This window comes from Colobus angolensis, unplaced genomic scaffold, assembly GCF_000951035.1.
Source record: "Colobus angolensis palliatus isolate OR3802 unplaced genomic scaffold, Cang.pa_1.0 Scaffold284, whole genome shotgun sequence".
Lineage (NCBI taxonomy): Eukaryota > Metazoa > Chordata > Mammalia > Primates > Cercopithecidae > Colobus > Colobus angolensis.
Window position 1 is genome coordinate 4,127,387 of NW_012116088.1, and position 12,808 is coordinate 4,140,194.

Consider the following 12,808-nt stretch of genomic DNA (forward strand, 5'->3'; position numbering starts at 1 on the left):
TGATTTGTCTGTGTCCCCACCCAAAATCTCATCTTAAATTGTAATCCCCATAACCCCATGTGGCAAGGGAGAGACTCCAGGTGGAAGTGATTGGATCCTGGGGGCAGTTTCCCCCATGCTGTTCTCCTGACGGTGAGTGAGTTCTCACAAGATCTGATGGTTTTATACGTGTTTGGTAATTCCTCCTGTGTCATTCCCTTTCCTGCCACCTTGTGAGGAAGATGTCTTGCTTCCCCTTGGCCTTCCACCATGATTTGTAGGTTTCCTGAGGCCTCCCCAACCTTGCAGATCTCTGAGTCAATTAAACCTCTTTCCTTTAGAAATTACCCAATCTTGAGCAGCTCTTTATAGCAGTGTGAGAATTGACTAATACAGAAGGTATGGAAGAAAGCAGGGAAAGGAATCTGTAGGCAGATTGCCACAAAGGAACCACTATTCTTTTCACTTAAATTCACCTATGGGTGTAAGTCTTCTTTCTTCCTCATCTGTATACTACACAGAGGCCCAGAAGGTGAAGGGATCAGTCCAAGGTCCAGAAAAGGAAAAAGATAAGAGGACAAGATCCCATACCCCAAGGAAAGAAAGACTCTAATGCAGAGGGAGCAGGAGCTGTGATGGAGATAGCCACTGCCTCTCTCACCCTCCATTCCCATCCCTCAGCTCAAGAAAAGCAGATGTAGCAGAGTGGGACAGATGCCATTTATTGATCTGACCAGCGTCCCTAATGGAAGCCTCAGACAGAGCCTCCTATCAGTCCTGGCTCCCATCTTCCCTTTCCTGGGAGCTCATGACTCACACCAACAGAAAAGAGTGTTCTGAGCAGGCGAGGCAAAGCCAGGGTAAAAATCTCAGGATTGGGATACAAGAGGGGCTCAGGATTATGTAGAACATGTGATATTGCTAGGCCATCTAGGTAAAACATCCATCAGGGCAGAAGAGAGACTGTTTCCCTGCACAGACCTCTCTGCCCTTGCCAGGAATAGGAGGGGCAAGAGCAAGAGCTTCCCCCAGAGGCTCCCAACTGGGCCTTTTGTGCCATCAGCCTCTCCCAGATGTTGCTCTCAGTTTCCTTAACATTCTGCTCTAGGTAGGATTTTTTCTGTTTTGGTTCTTTAATTTTCTTTTCTTCTTCTATTTTCTGACTTTCTAACAGCTTATTGTGAACTGCCTCCTTGGATTGAAGAATAAACATTCTTCGTCTTCATACATATATCCTACGCCTTCATACAGGTTAGTCTCATCCACTGAAGTAATGATCTCTGCATCTGTAAGATGTGCATGCTTTTTTGTTCTGTTTAGCTGTTTAATCAATATGTCTGTAAGCTTCACCTTCTGTTCAGTGTCAAAAACTTTGGCTTGAAGCTCTGTGAAGATCCATGGGGGTCACCATCTTGGTATCTGAATTTTATTTTAAATGTAAAATTATGCAAGGGAATTTTGATGTTTCCTCTGACATTGTAACTTGTGGAAGTCGGTGCAACAAACTGAAAGTGGGTTCATAATTTGCACATACTTCAAAAGGTCTGTTTATGCATCCTTTATGTACCTTAAATTATAAGGAAAAATTAATTTCAAAACTGTCCTCCTTGTAAATAAGTGGTTCATCTGAAACTTCATATTAATTTGTTTTCTGTCCATCCCATCTCTGCTGCAGCTGGTGCCAGTTGCCATCTAAGGGCAGGCCCACATCCTCTTGGGAGCAGTCCTGAACCCGTGACTGACAAATGGATAAATATCTCAACCTCCTCCTGTCTCAGGTACAATCAGTCTGAGGTACATTCTGCACTGTACACCTTAGTTCCCCAGCAGACTTCAACCCCAGTTTCCTTCAGTGATAACAGCCTGATAATACTGTATTGGCTTTCTGCCATCCCTAACTCAATTCCCACTTCTTCATCAGTGTTTCCTGTATCTTCAGGTAGTTTATCACCTCCCAAATAAGCTCCCTGGACTTATTCTCTGTCACAGGGTCTGCTTGCTAAAGAAATTCGAAGTCAGTCAACAACGTTGTCTTAGCCTGTTTAGTGTTGCTATAACAGAATACCTGAGCCTGAGCAGTTTATAAAGAAAAGAGGTTTATTTGGCTCAAAATTCTGATGGCTGGAAAGTTCAAGATTGGGCATCTGCATCTGGTGAAGGCCTCAGGCTGCTTCGACTCATGGTGGAAGTGGAAGGGGAGCCAGAGTGTGCAAAGAGATCACATGGTGGGAGGGGAAGCCAAGGAGGGAGGGAGACAGGTGCCAGGCTCTTTTTAACAGTCAGCTCTCATAGGAACTGAGAGAGTGAGAACTCACTCACCCACCCCCAAGACAGAGCAGCAATGAATTCATGAAGGATCGACCCCCATGACCCAAACAGCTCCCACTAGACCCCACCTCTGAACATGGCCACATTGAATATCAAATCTCAGCATGAGGTTTGGAGGGACAAACATTCAAACCACAGCAAACTTAATCTGGCTTAAATAATAAAGAGAATCCCTTGATGGTCAAGAGAAGAGACCACCTTCTTCTCCATCCCAAACCCTGAAAAACTGCTTCTGAGCTTGTCACAGCTTTGGCAGCAGAGCTGAGCATGTTAAAATAAAATGGAGTTTTATTTGTTTGTACTGTGTGTCGGTGAAGGAGGCAGCAGCAACAGAGACCCGGGCATTGTGCACCAACCATATTATGCATCTAGAGATTTCCAGGGCAGCAACCGGGACAGGGGCTCCTGAATCCTTCAGACTTTAGGCCATAAGCCAAGGAACATTTGCTCTAAAAGGTGAGATAATACTTTTCGCTTTGTGGCAACCTTTGTTGCCACTACTCAACTCTGCAGTAGCTCGAAAGCAGAGTAGATAAGCCTAAACGAACGAGCATGGCCGAGTTCCAGTAAAACTTTATACACTAAAATTTGAGCTTCATGTCGTTTTCAGATGCCATGAAATAATGTTCTTCTTTTGATTTTTTCAACCATTTAAAAATGGAAAACGCTTGTGTGTCATTGGGGTTGGACAAAAGCCAGAATGCACCCCTGCTACTGGCCATTGACACGTGCTCTCAATAAGGCTGTGAATTACAGCTTTCCCTGCGCACAATGTTGGAAGCCCCTTGGAGGTTTGGAGCACCTATGACTGATTTTTCATGAAGGTTATTGAGGACGTGAACAGAATGTTTCAGTACTTTCCCCATCTATCTGCCTCAGCTTTCCTCCTCCTACCTTTCCTCCCTCATCAGGAAGCACTGCTATAATAATAGATTGTTAGGAGCACAGAATTCTTGGGCCATGTTTTACTCCTGGACAAGGTTACTCTACTCCAAGTATGGTGTCCTCCCTGGCCTGTCCGCCCCAGCTGTAGACAGGGATGGTCCCTAGAGGGAAGCCTGACAATCCACCTGCTACACAACGAGAGCTGATCTCCAATCTGTGATTCGACTTCTCTGTAGCAACCCCGTTTGACAACTTTGTTGGAGGAGGAGTAAGTAACAGGGCCAAATCCAATCTTTTGTCCCTGGATATAATGCCAAACACTGTCACTGCTCTTCCCAAGACTCCTAATCAATATCATCAGTAAATACTGGCAGAGTAAATATATGCAACCTCTGTCGCAGCTACTCAACTCTGCCATTCATAAGGGATCATGAACCCTGTGGACCCCTCATGAACCGCGGAGAGGAGTAGTTGCGATAGAGGCTGCATGGCCAGCAAAGCTGAAAGTATTATTTCACCTTTTACAGAAAATGTTCATTGGCTTATGGCCTAAAGTCTGAGGGATTCAGGAGCCCCTGTCCCAGTTGCTGCCCTGGGAATCTCCAGACAAATAATCTGGTTTGTAAATAATGCTCCAGCCTCTGTTGCTGCTCCTTCTGCACCAACATATGATATAAGAAATAAAATTACATTTTATTTTAATATCCTCAGCTCTGCTGTCAAATATTTGTTATAATTTAACAAATTAATAAATCTGTTAAATAAATAAAGTGCAAATGCTGAAAACAAACTCAGTAGTTGGGAACATAAACCTTTGTGTAGATGAGTCTGCCTGCCTGAAAATACTTCCAGTCCGCTGCCTCACACCCTCACCTCTCATCTGGCTAGTAGCCCTCATCTTTCCAGGCTCAACTTAAGGAACACTTTTTCTGGAAAGCCTCCTCTCCTGATGCTAGACTATGTAAGGTTTCCCCTAGTGCACAATCCCAAAGGACTCTGTTTCATCTTCATCACACAAATGAAAGTAGATAATAACTACTAATTTAGGCCTGACATGGTGGTTTATGCCTATAATCCTAGCACTTTGGGAAGCCAAGGTGGGCAGATCACTGTGGTTAGGAGTTTGAGACCAGCCTGGCCAAAATGGCAAAACCCCATCTCTAGTAAAAAGAATACAAAAAATTTGCCAGGCATAGCGGCGCCTCCCTTGTAGTCCCAGCTACTAGGGAGGCTGAGGCATGAGAATCACTTGAACCTGGGAGGCAGAGGTTGCAGTGAGATGAGATGGTGCCGCTGTACTCCAGCCTGTGTGACAGAACGAGACTCAGAACCCCCCTCCCCCAACTAACTTAGTTATCAGCCGGTGAGGGTCAGGAGAGACACTCTCTCCCTCTCTCTCTCTCTCTCTCTCTCCCTTCCTCCCTCTCTTTCTCTGTCTCTCTCTCTCTCTCTGTCTCTCCCTCTCCTTTTCTCTCTCTCACCCACTTCCCTCCCTCCCTTTCTCCTTCCCCCTCCTACCACCAAATTTTATTAATAGCAGCAATGGTGAACAATGACTTCACTCTGATTATAATTCTGTACAGATCATTGTACCCTACAAAATTCAATCAAGTTTAATGTGTTCCCCTGAGAGCTTGTCACTGTATGTTAACTATTTAAAAATTTTACAAGCACCGTCTTAGAGTTACTATGTCACATGTCCTATAGCAAAGTCATGAAGGTACAGCTGGCACAAGCCAAATGAAAACCCTTCTACTTTTGTGCAAGGGAGAAACACACACACACACTTGGTTTGGCTTTTTAACACGCATTTTTCTCAAATAAGTAAGTCACTTCAGTGAAGAGTTTGGGTAATTCTGACAGCTACCCTTTAATAGCTACATGATAAAAGAACTTTCAAAGGCTCAAATCACATAACAGTGAATACATGTGCTTTAGAGAACTTGCTGCATTATACATCTTTTAGGGGAAAAACAAAACTATATTCCTAAAATGCTAAGTGGAGTGATTTAACACATATACGTCTCATATTGAAATATGTTTTAAAGAGACTACCAAGAAAACACGAATACGTAAGACTTCAAGTAATGAGTAATTATGGTGAAATAAGCATAGCTCAGATTTTCCAACCTGCTTCATTGGTTATGCATGTGGGTGTTTGAAACCCTCACTAGGTCTTTAAAAACAAGCGCCCAGTCTCAGCAACAGCTGTGCCCTGTTCTCCAGCATGGGCTTTCAATTTGCCCTTCTCTTTGGTGCCAAAAGTCTCCTGAGAAGAGTAAGGCTGAGTTCTGGGTTTCAAATGCCTGTGAATTAAGTTCCAGCAACTGCAGAGTCTCCAATGACGATTCATTGTCCTGAGTTCCACTTTCTCACCCTGGGAAACTTCAGAAAGACTGACTAAATGGAAATGAGCATTAGGAGCCAGGTCAGCTTGCCTGGGCTGTCTCTCAGGTTAGTGGAACCGGGATTACTTCTCAATCAGCCATGTTCATTTGGCACCTTTTGGCAAACCTTAATTTTCACAGCTGAAGAAATTTTAAAAAGCTAGCGTCCACTTGGCACATGCCTGCTTCTAGTCTTTACTTTGGAAATGTTCATTGTCATGTTAGCTTACTAGGGTGCCATAACGAACTATGAATTTGAGGGAACACAGTTCAGTCTGTAACAATTGTGTTGGAGGTAAACTTCAAACAGGTAAGCCACCAGCTGGCCAAGGTGTGGCCATTCCTACTTCCCATCAAGGTCATCAAGGATTTTTTAGTTAATTTTATTTTTATCAAACTCTTGTGCCTTCCAACATATATTTTTAAAACAATCAATATTTAGGAATGTTTTTAGGATCTTTTTCTCCTTTTATATTGACCAATGTCATAGACTCCTCACCCTGTTTAACATCTTTGTATTCTCCTGTCTTTGTGAATATCCCTCTGCTAGCTTACTAGACGCACCAGACAGATCAAATCTCTTATCAAGGAATGACTTATAGTCATCATTATTCTTTTTCCCTAGTGTCTGAAATTCCTTTTCAAATTGGGCCTTCATTTTTTTTAAATAGGCTTTACTGTTTAGAGCAGTTTTAGGTTTACAGCAAATTTGAGCAGAAAGTGCAGAGATTTCCACATATGCTCTGTCCCCACACATGCATAGCCTCCCCCACTGGAGGCATCCCCACCAGGGTGGTGCATTTATCACAACTGATGAACCGACATTGAAACATCGTGGTCACCCAGCCTCCATAGTTTACATTAGGGTTCACCCTTGGTGTTGTACCTTCTGTAGGTTTGGACACATGTGTAATGACCTGTATCCACCATTCTAGTATCATGCAGAGTATTTTCACCGCCCTAAACATTCGGGCATCCATTTTATCCTGTTGCCTCTGAAGCTTATGGAGAGCATTGATATGGACCGAGCTGGACTAGGCAGGCATGCAGTTGACTGAACTCTTGCCAGAGCCTCTGGAAATTTTGGCTTCTTCACTGTGGGAGTGGAAGGCATTTACATCTTTGGACTCTCTGGCAGTCAGTATCTTTCCCATCATGGTTCCCACAGTTTCCTCTTCAGGTTCAGAAAGTCCCTTGTTACCAAGTCTACCGTGCTAGAGGGAATACAGCTAAGTGTAAAGTACCTGGTACCTAGGGCAGGAGAGGAAAGAGTAGACCTCAGTTCTTCATGTGCCCACATAGTCCTTGTGCTCAGGGGTCTTCCATGTGCATTTTGCTTTTGGTCAAATGCTTAGCATTGTTCATTCACTTGGTAGAAAAACATTAAGTACCCATTAAGTGTGCCAGGCATGGAGCTGGTGCTGGGACCTGTTTGTTGAAGACACACAAGGCTGGTTTTCTTAGCTGTTTTTGCCAAGGCTCCCTGCCACCCACCCTTGCTGCCCAGACCAGGGAGGAACCGAGGCCAAGAGAGGTGACCTTGGCCACGTAAGAAAAGCTTTCTATGTCTACGTTTTCTCATCTGTAAAATAGGATATTAAGAGAACTGATTCCATGGGCTCGAGTGAGGATTTAAAGGGGCCATGTATGAAAATGCTTCACAGAATTCCCAGTGCACAGTAACTTCTGATCTGCAGAGAGTGCTGTATTGCAGATGGTGTTTAGACAGCTATCGAACAACTCTAGTAGTAATAACAATAACACTAGCAAATAACACTTACACAGGGTTGATCTACTATACACCTGGCACTGTTCTGGGTTCTTTATGCACATTCACTCATTGAATTATGAGTACTTATAATCGCTACTTACACACAAAGTGATGCAGCTCAGGTCAGGTAAGTGACTTGCCCAAGGCCACACAGCGAGCAAGTGCTGAAGGCAGGATGTGGGCCAACCTGTTAGGTGCCCGAGTCCATGCTCTTGGCCACAATGTTAGGCTGCCTCCACATTTCCCTTGTCTTGATTCCCCAAACCCAAGGATCTCACTCAATCTGATCAAATGCCGATGAGGTCATGGCTGGTCAGGGTAAAGCATTATGACGGACACAAAGACAAAGAGGTAAAGTTGCTGTCCTCAAGAGAGATACGAAAACAAATGGATCTAGAACTAAGTAAGGCTTCAAGGAGGAGGTGAGCAAAGGTACCAGATCCAAAGGCTTATGTTGCGAATAGGGAACTGAGAGTATTCTGAGAGTTCATGGAGAGTGCAGCCTAGTAAAGCAGTCTAGGGGCAAATGGAAAGATCTTGAATAGCAGATTTATTTTATTTTATTTTATTTTATTTTATTTTATTATTGTTTGGAGACAGAGTCTCACTCTATCACCCAGGCTGGAGTGCAGTCGAGCAATCTCGGCTCACTGCAACCTCCGCTTCCCGGGTTCAAGCGATTCTTCTGCCTCAATCTTTGGAGTACCTGGGATTACATGCACGTGCCACCACGCCCGGCTAATTTTTGTATTTTTAGTAAAGACAGGGTTTCACCATGTTGTCCAGGGCTCCTGACCTCAAGTGATCCACCCACCTTGGCCTCCCAAAGTGCTGGAATTATAGGCATGAGCCACTGTGCCTGGCTTCTTGAATAGCAGATTTTAAAATTTGAAATTTATCTTGCCAAGGGTAGGAAACCATTGCCGATTTTGAGCAAGAGGGCAACGCACTCAGGACCTTAATGTAGGACATTGCTCTGGCAGCATTGTGGAAGTTAGGCTGAAGGAGAAACCAAGCAGAAGCAGAGAGACCAGTCAGGAGGCAATGATATATTTGAAACTTGTGATTTACCTTGTACAAAGGCTAGAACTGGCAGTTGAATGGTTCTGCTATGGGCTGCACTCCTAATGTCCCACATAGCCTCTTAGGTCTAAAAATATAAATATGAGCATAAAAACACATAGAAAAATGTCTGATACTCTGCATGTGGTATGACAGATGAGATTTACTGCCTTCTTCCTAATTTTTTGGTATTGTGTAGATTTTTTCAAGTAAGCAACCATTATTACTCTTATATTCAGGAAAAAGTGAAGTTATGTTTAGTTTTTAAAAATAAAGCCTTATTTTTTCCTATGGAACGCAAAATGGCATTTCTCTAATTGAGTCACAGTTCACTGTGCTGTGAGTGGCTAAGTCCTCTGGTAACCCAGGCAACATGAAGGCAGTGGACACTGTGTTCTCCAAGCTTGGCCTAAGAGACACCCCTTGGCTGGGGCTCCCATGGGATTGGCCTGAGGAGCCAGACAGTCCTGAGACAAACCATGAATTATGAATTGGAAGTTGGTTGGTTGGGTCTTTTTCTCTTTCTCTTAGTACCCAAAAGTCTTATGCTGCTTGTCATCTTCCCTCACTGCTCCCCTCACGCACCCTAGCAATATCACACACTTCAAGTATTTTATGGAAGTATGACATAAATACAGGAAAGCATGACACACCATGCTATTAATCTTCCCTTGTACCCTCCCTGGCCTCCTCCAATAAAAGAAAGCTAAATAATCCCCCACCCTGTGTTTTCCTCTATTAAACTTAGTTTATTCACACGTGGAAGGTCTACTTCATCCCAGGCAGGGCTAGGCTAGGGCTACAAATATGGTTGAGTCTACAAAGAAGCCACAGTCCCAGGGTGAAGTCAGGCAAGGACCCAAATAATGCTGACACCATGGAGATGGGCCCTGTTAGGGAATTATTTGCTCTTTTGCAAGGAGAGAGGTCAACAGAAGGATCCAGGGAGGAGGAGATGTTTAAGGTATGTCTTAGTGTCTGCCAGATGGGAGACAGGGCAGGAAGGAAAATCAACACAGAGAGACCAACATATTCAAAGACCCTGAGGAGGGAGAGAGTAGAGAGCACGTCTGGGTAGAGCACCAAGCAACTTGGTTAGAGGAGCCCAGCTGAGCACACCTTCTATAAGAAGCTGATACTGCTTTTACAATACACACCAGTGGCTACACCAAATGAACATTCTACCACATGCCAGATTTTCATGGATTTCATTTCTCTGCAGTTTCCCTTCCCATAGTCTCTTTCCTTAACACTTCTGAGTGTGGCCTGGTTCCCGCTCCTCCCTGCTCCCTGTGGCAGTGTCCGACTGAAACCAGCCCAGCTGTCCCAGAGAAGTGATGTCTACTGTTTTTTGGATAAACATGAAAATTGAGCCTCTCATCTTAAAGGTTGAAACTTACATTTGCCTTATCTGAATTCCTTCCTCAGGAAACTGACCCTTAGGCCACCCAGTTAGTATCAAGGAACCAAAACTCACCAGACCACCACATCCACACAATTAGATGCCAGACCCTTCATCAATCATGATTCCTATTTAGCAGCTTCTCTTCCTTACCCCTCCCTCATTCCTATTTTCTCATATATATTTACATTTCCTTCCTGCTATATAAACCTCTAAGTTTAGTCGACTGGTCGAGGAGACAATTTTGAGACTGATCTTCCCTTCTTCTTGGCTGCAGCACCCGAAAAAGCCTTCTTCTCGGGCAATGCTCATCTCAGTGACTTGCTTTCGGTGCAGTGAGCAGCAAGACCTAGAGAAAACCCTGGTGTTTCGGTAATGCTACCAAAACCTGGCCCCATAGCATCCCACGGAGGAAGGAATCCACTGTTCTGCCAGGTGCTTTGGAGTATGCTAGTCATGGAAACTGGAAGGCATGACAAGTATAACTCAGTGAATGCTTGCTGTGGTCATGATGAAGGTAACCGATGGTGACGGTCAAGTAGCCTGGCCCCTCCTGCAATGCAGGGACAACCCCTGGATTGAGCACCATGGGGCAGGGCAGACCTGTGTGTAGACCCCACAAAGTGGGGGTAATGATGGGAGATGAAAAGTTGGAAGAGAAAGAGGCAGAAGGCACAGGAAACAAGTTAAAAAGCCATTGTGTGATTTCAAACGAAAGAGACTGAAGTTGGCCCAAAGCATGTCTGAGAGGATCTCTAGATATTCACAAGGTTGAGTTTTAAATACACTGTGTTTTCTCTAGTAGGTTGGTGCAAATAATTGCAGTTTTTGCCATTAAAAGTAATATCAGGCTTTTTTGTTTTTCAAATAGCAGGGTTTTTTTTTTTGTTTTTTTGTTTTATTTTTTTGAGAGAGAGATTCTCACTCTGTCATCCAAGCTGGAGTGCTCTGGCACAATCTCGGCTCACTGCAACCTCCATCTCCCAGGTTCAAGCAATTTTCCTGCCTTAGCCTCCCAAGTAGCTGGGCAGGCGCACACCAACACACCCAGCTAATTTTTGTATTTTTGGTAGAGACAGGGTTTCGCTATATTGTCCAGGCTGGTCTCAAACTCCTGACCTCAAGTTTTTGCCCCTACTTTTAATGGCAAAAACCACAATTATTTTTGCACCAACCTAGTATATATCTATATACATGCAATAACCATAAAGCTGTGTGTTTTCCTAGTTTTATAGTGAATATTTGGTCAAGTGTCCACAAAAGTTGAGTAATGACACTGCCAGGAGGATCTCACCAGAGATGGGGGTGGCAGGGTAAGGAAGAGAGAGCTTGGCATTCAGAGCTGTGGGGCTGGAGAGATGTCCCGCTGCTGCCTGGGGTCACCAGGGGCTGCATGGTCGTTTTCTCTACAGAGATCTATAGCACCCTACAGGAAGGTAAGGAGCTCCTCTGCCTCTTGCTGGCCCTGGGGCATCAGAATTAGAATCATCAGCTTTCACGCCTCACGACCCACACTTGCTTTAGGTCAAACAAGCAGTAAAGAGATCACAGAAGTGTCTGTGATGAGCTTTTGGTTTTGTTTTTCCCTTCTGGAAATGTTTTATGTCGGGTCAAATTACTACACATATGATGTGTTTGTCTGTGTGTGTGTGTGTGTGTGTGTTTGTGTTTCTCTTTTTCTGATAATAAAAGCAACACACACTCATTGGAGAAAATTTGGAAAACACAAAAATATCAAAAGTCAGAAATAAAATAAGACCACTGTCTGGAGAAAACTGCTTTGCCTTTTGGTTTATTTTCTTTTGTGTCGTTCATTTATAATATATGTATATCATCTGCACACACATTCATAATATATTGAATTTGTATCATACTTTAGACATTTGCATCATACAATAAAGTTTTATATTTTATCTCTTACACATTTTCCTATGTGATTAAATGTTCTTTGAAAACATTTTTTTAGCTTACATAAAATAAAATTTACTCTTTTTCATATACAGGTCCATGAGTGTTGACAAACACATGGATTCATGCAGTCACCACCACAGTCAAGACACAGAACAGTTCCATCGCTCCCCAAATTTTTCTCTCGGTGTCACTTTGCAGTCAGCACCTCCCTCTAGTCCTAATCATCCTCAACCCCCACAATCACTGGTCTGCCCTCCGCTCCTACAGTTCTGCCTTTTCGAGGATCTCATATAAATAGAATCATATAGTTCTGCCTTTTCGAGGATCTCATATAAATAGAATCATATAGTTCTGCCTTTTCGAGGATCTCATATAAATAGAATCATATAGTTCTGCCTTTTCGAGGATCTCATATAAATAGAATCATACAGTTGGTAGCCTTTTGGTGTGGCAGCTCTCACATTTTAGTTTCATCCATATTGCTGCATATATCAAGGTATTTACCTTTATTGCTGAGTAGTATTCCATGGTATAGATTTACCAGTTTATTCATTCACCATTTGAAGGACATTTGAATTGGTAAACATGGCTTTTACTTGTTGAATGATACTCCATTCTACAAATATATTAAAACCCATGTAAATGGTTCTGATATGGTTTGGCTCTGTATCCCCACCTAAATTTCATATTGAACTGTTGAAGGTGAGGCCTGGTGGAAGGTGATTGGATCATGATGGTAGTTTCTGATGGTTTAGCACCATCCCCCTAGTGCTGTCTCATGACAGAGTTCTCACAAGATCTGGTTGTTTGAAAGCATGTAGCACCTCCCTCTTCACTCCCATGTAAGACATGCCTGCTTCCCTTTTGCCTTCCACAATGATCAAAAGTTTCCTGAGGCCTCCCCAGCCATGCTTCCTATAAGCCTATGGAACTGAGAGGTGAAGACAGCTGGACTTCCTGGGTCGAGTGGGGACTTGGAGAACTTTTCTGTCTAGCTAAAGGATTGTAAATGCACCAATCAGCACTCTGTAAAAACATACCAATCAGCGCTCTGTGTCTAGCTAAAGGATTGTAAATGCACCA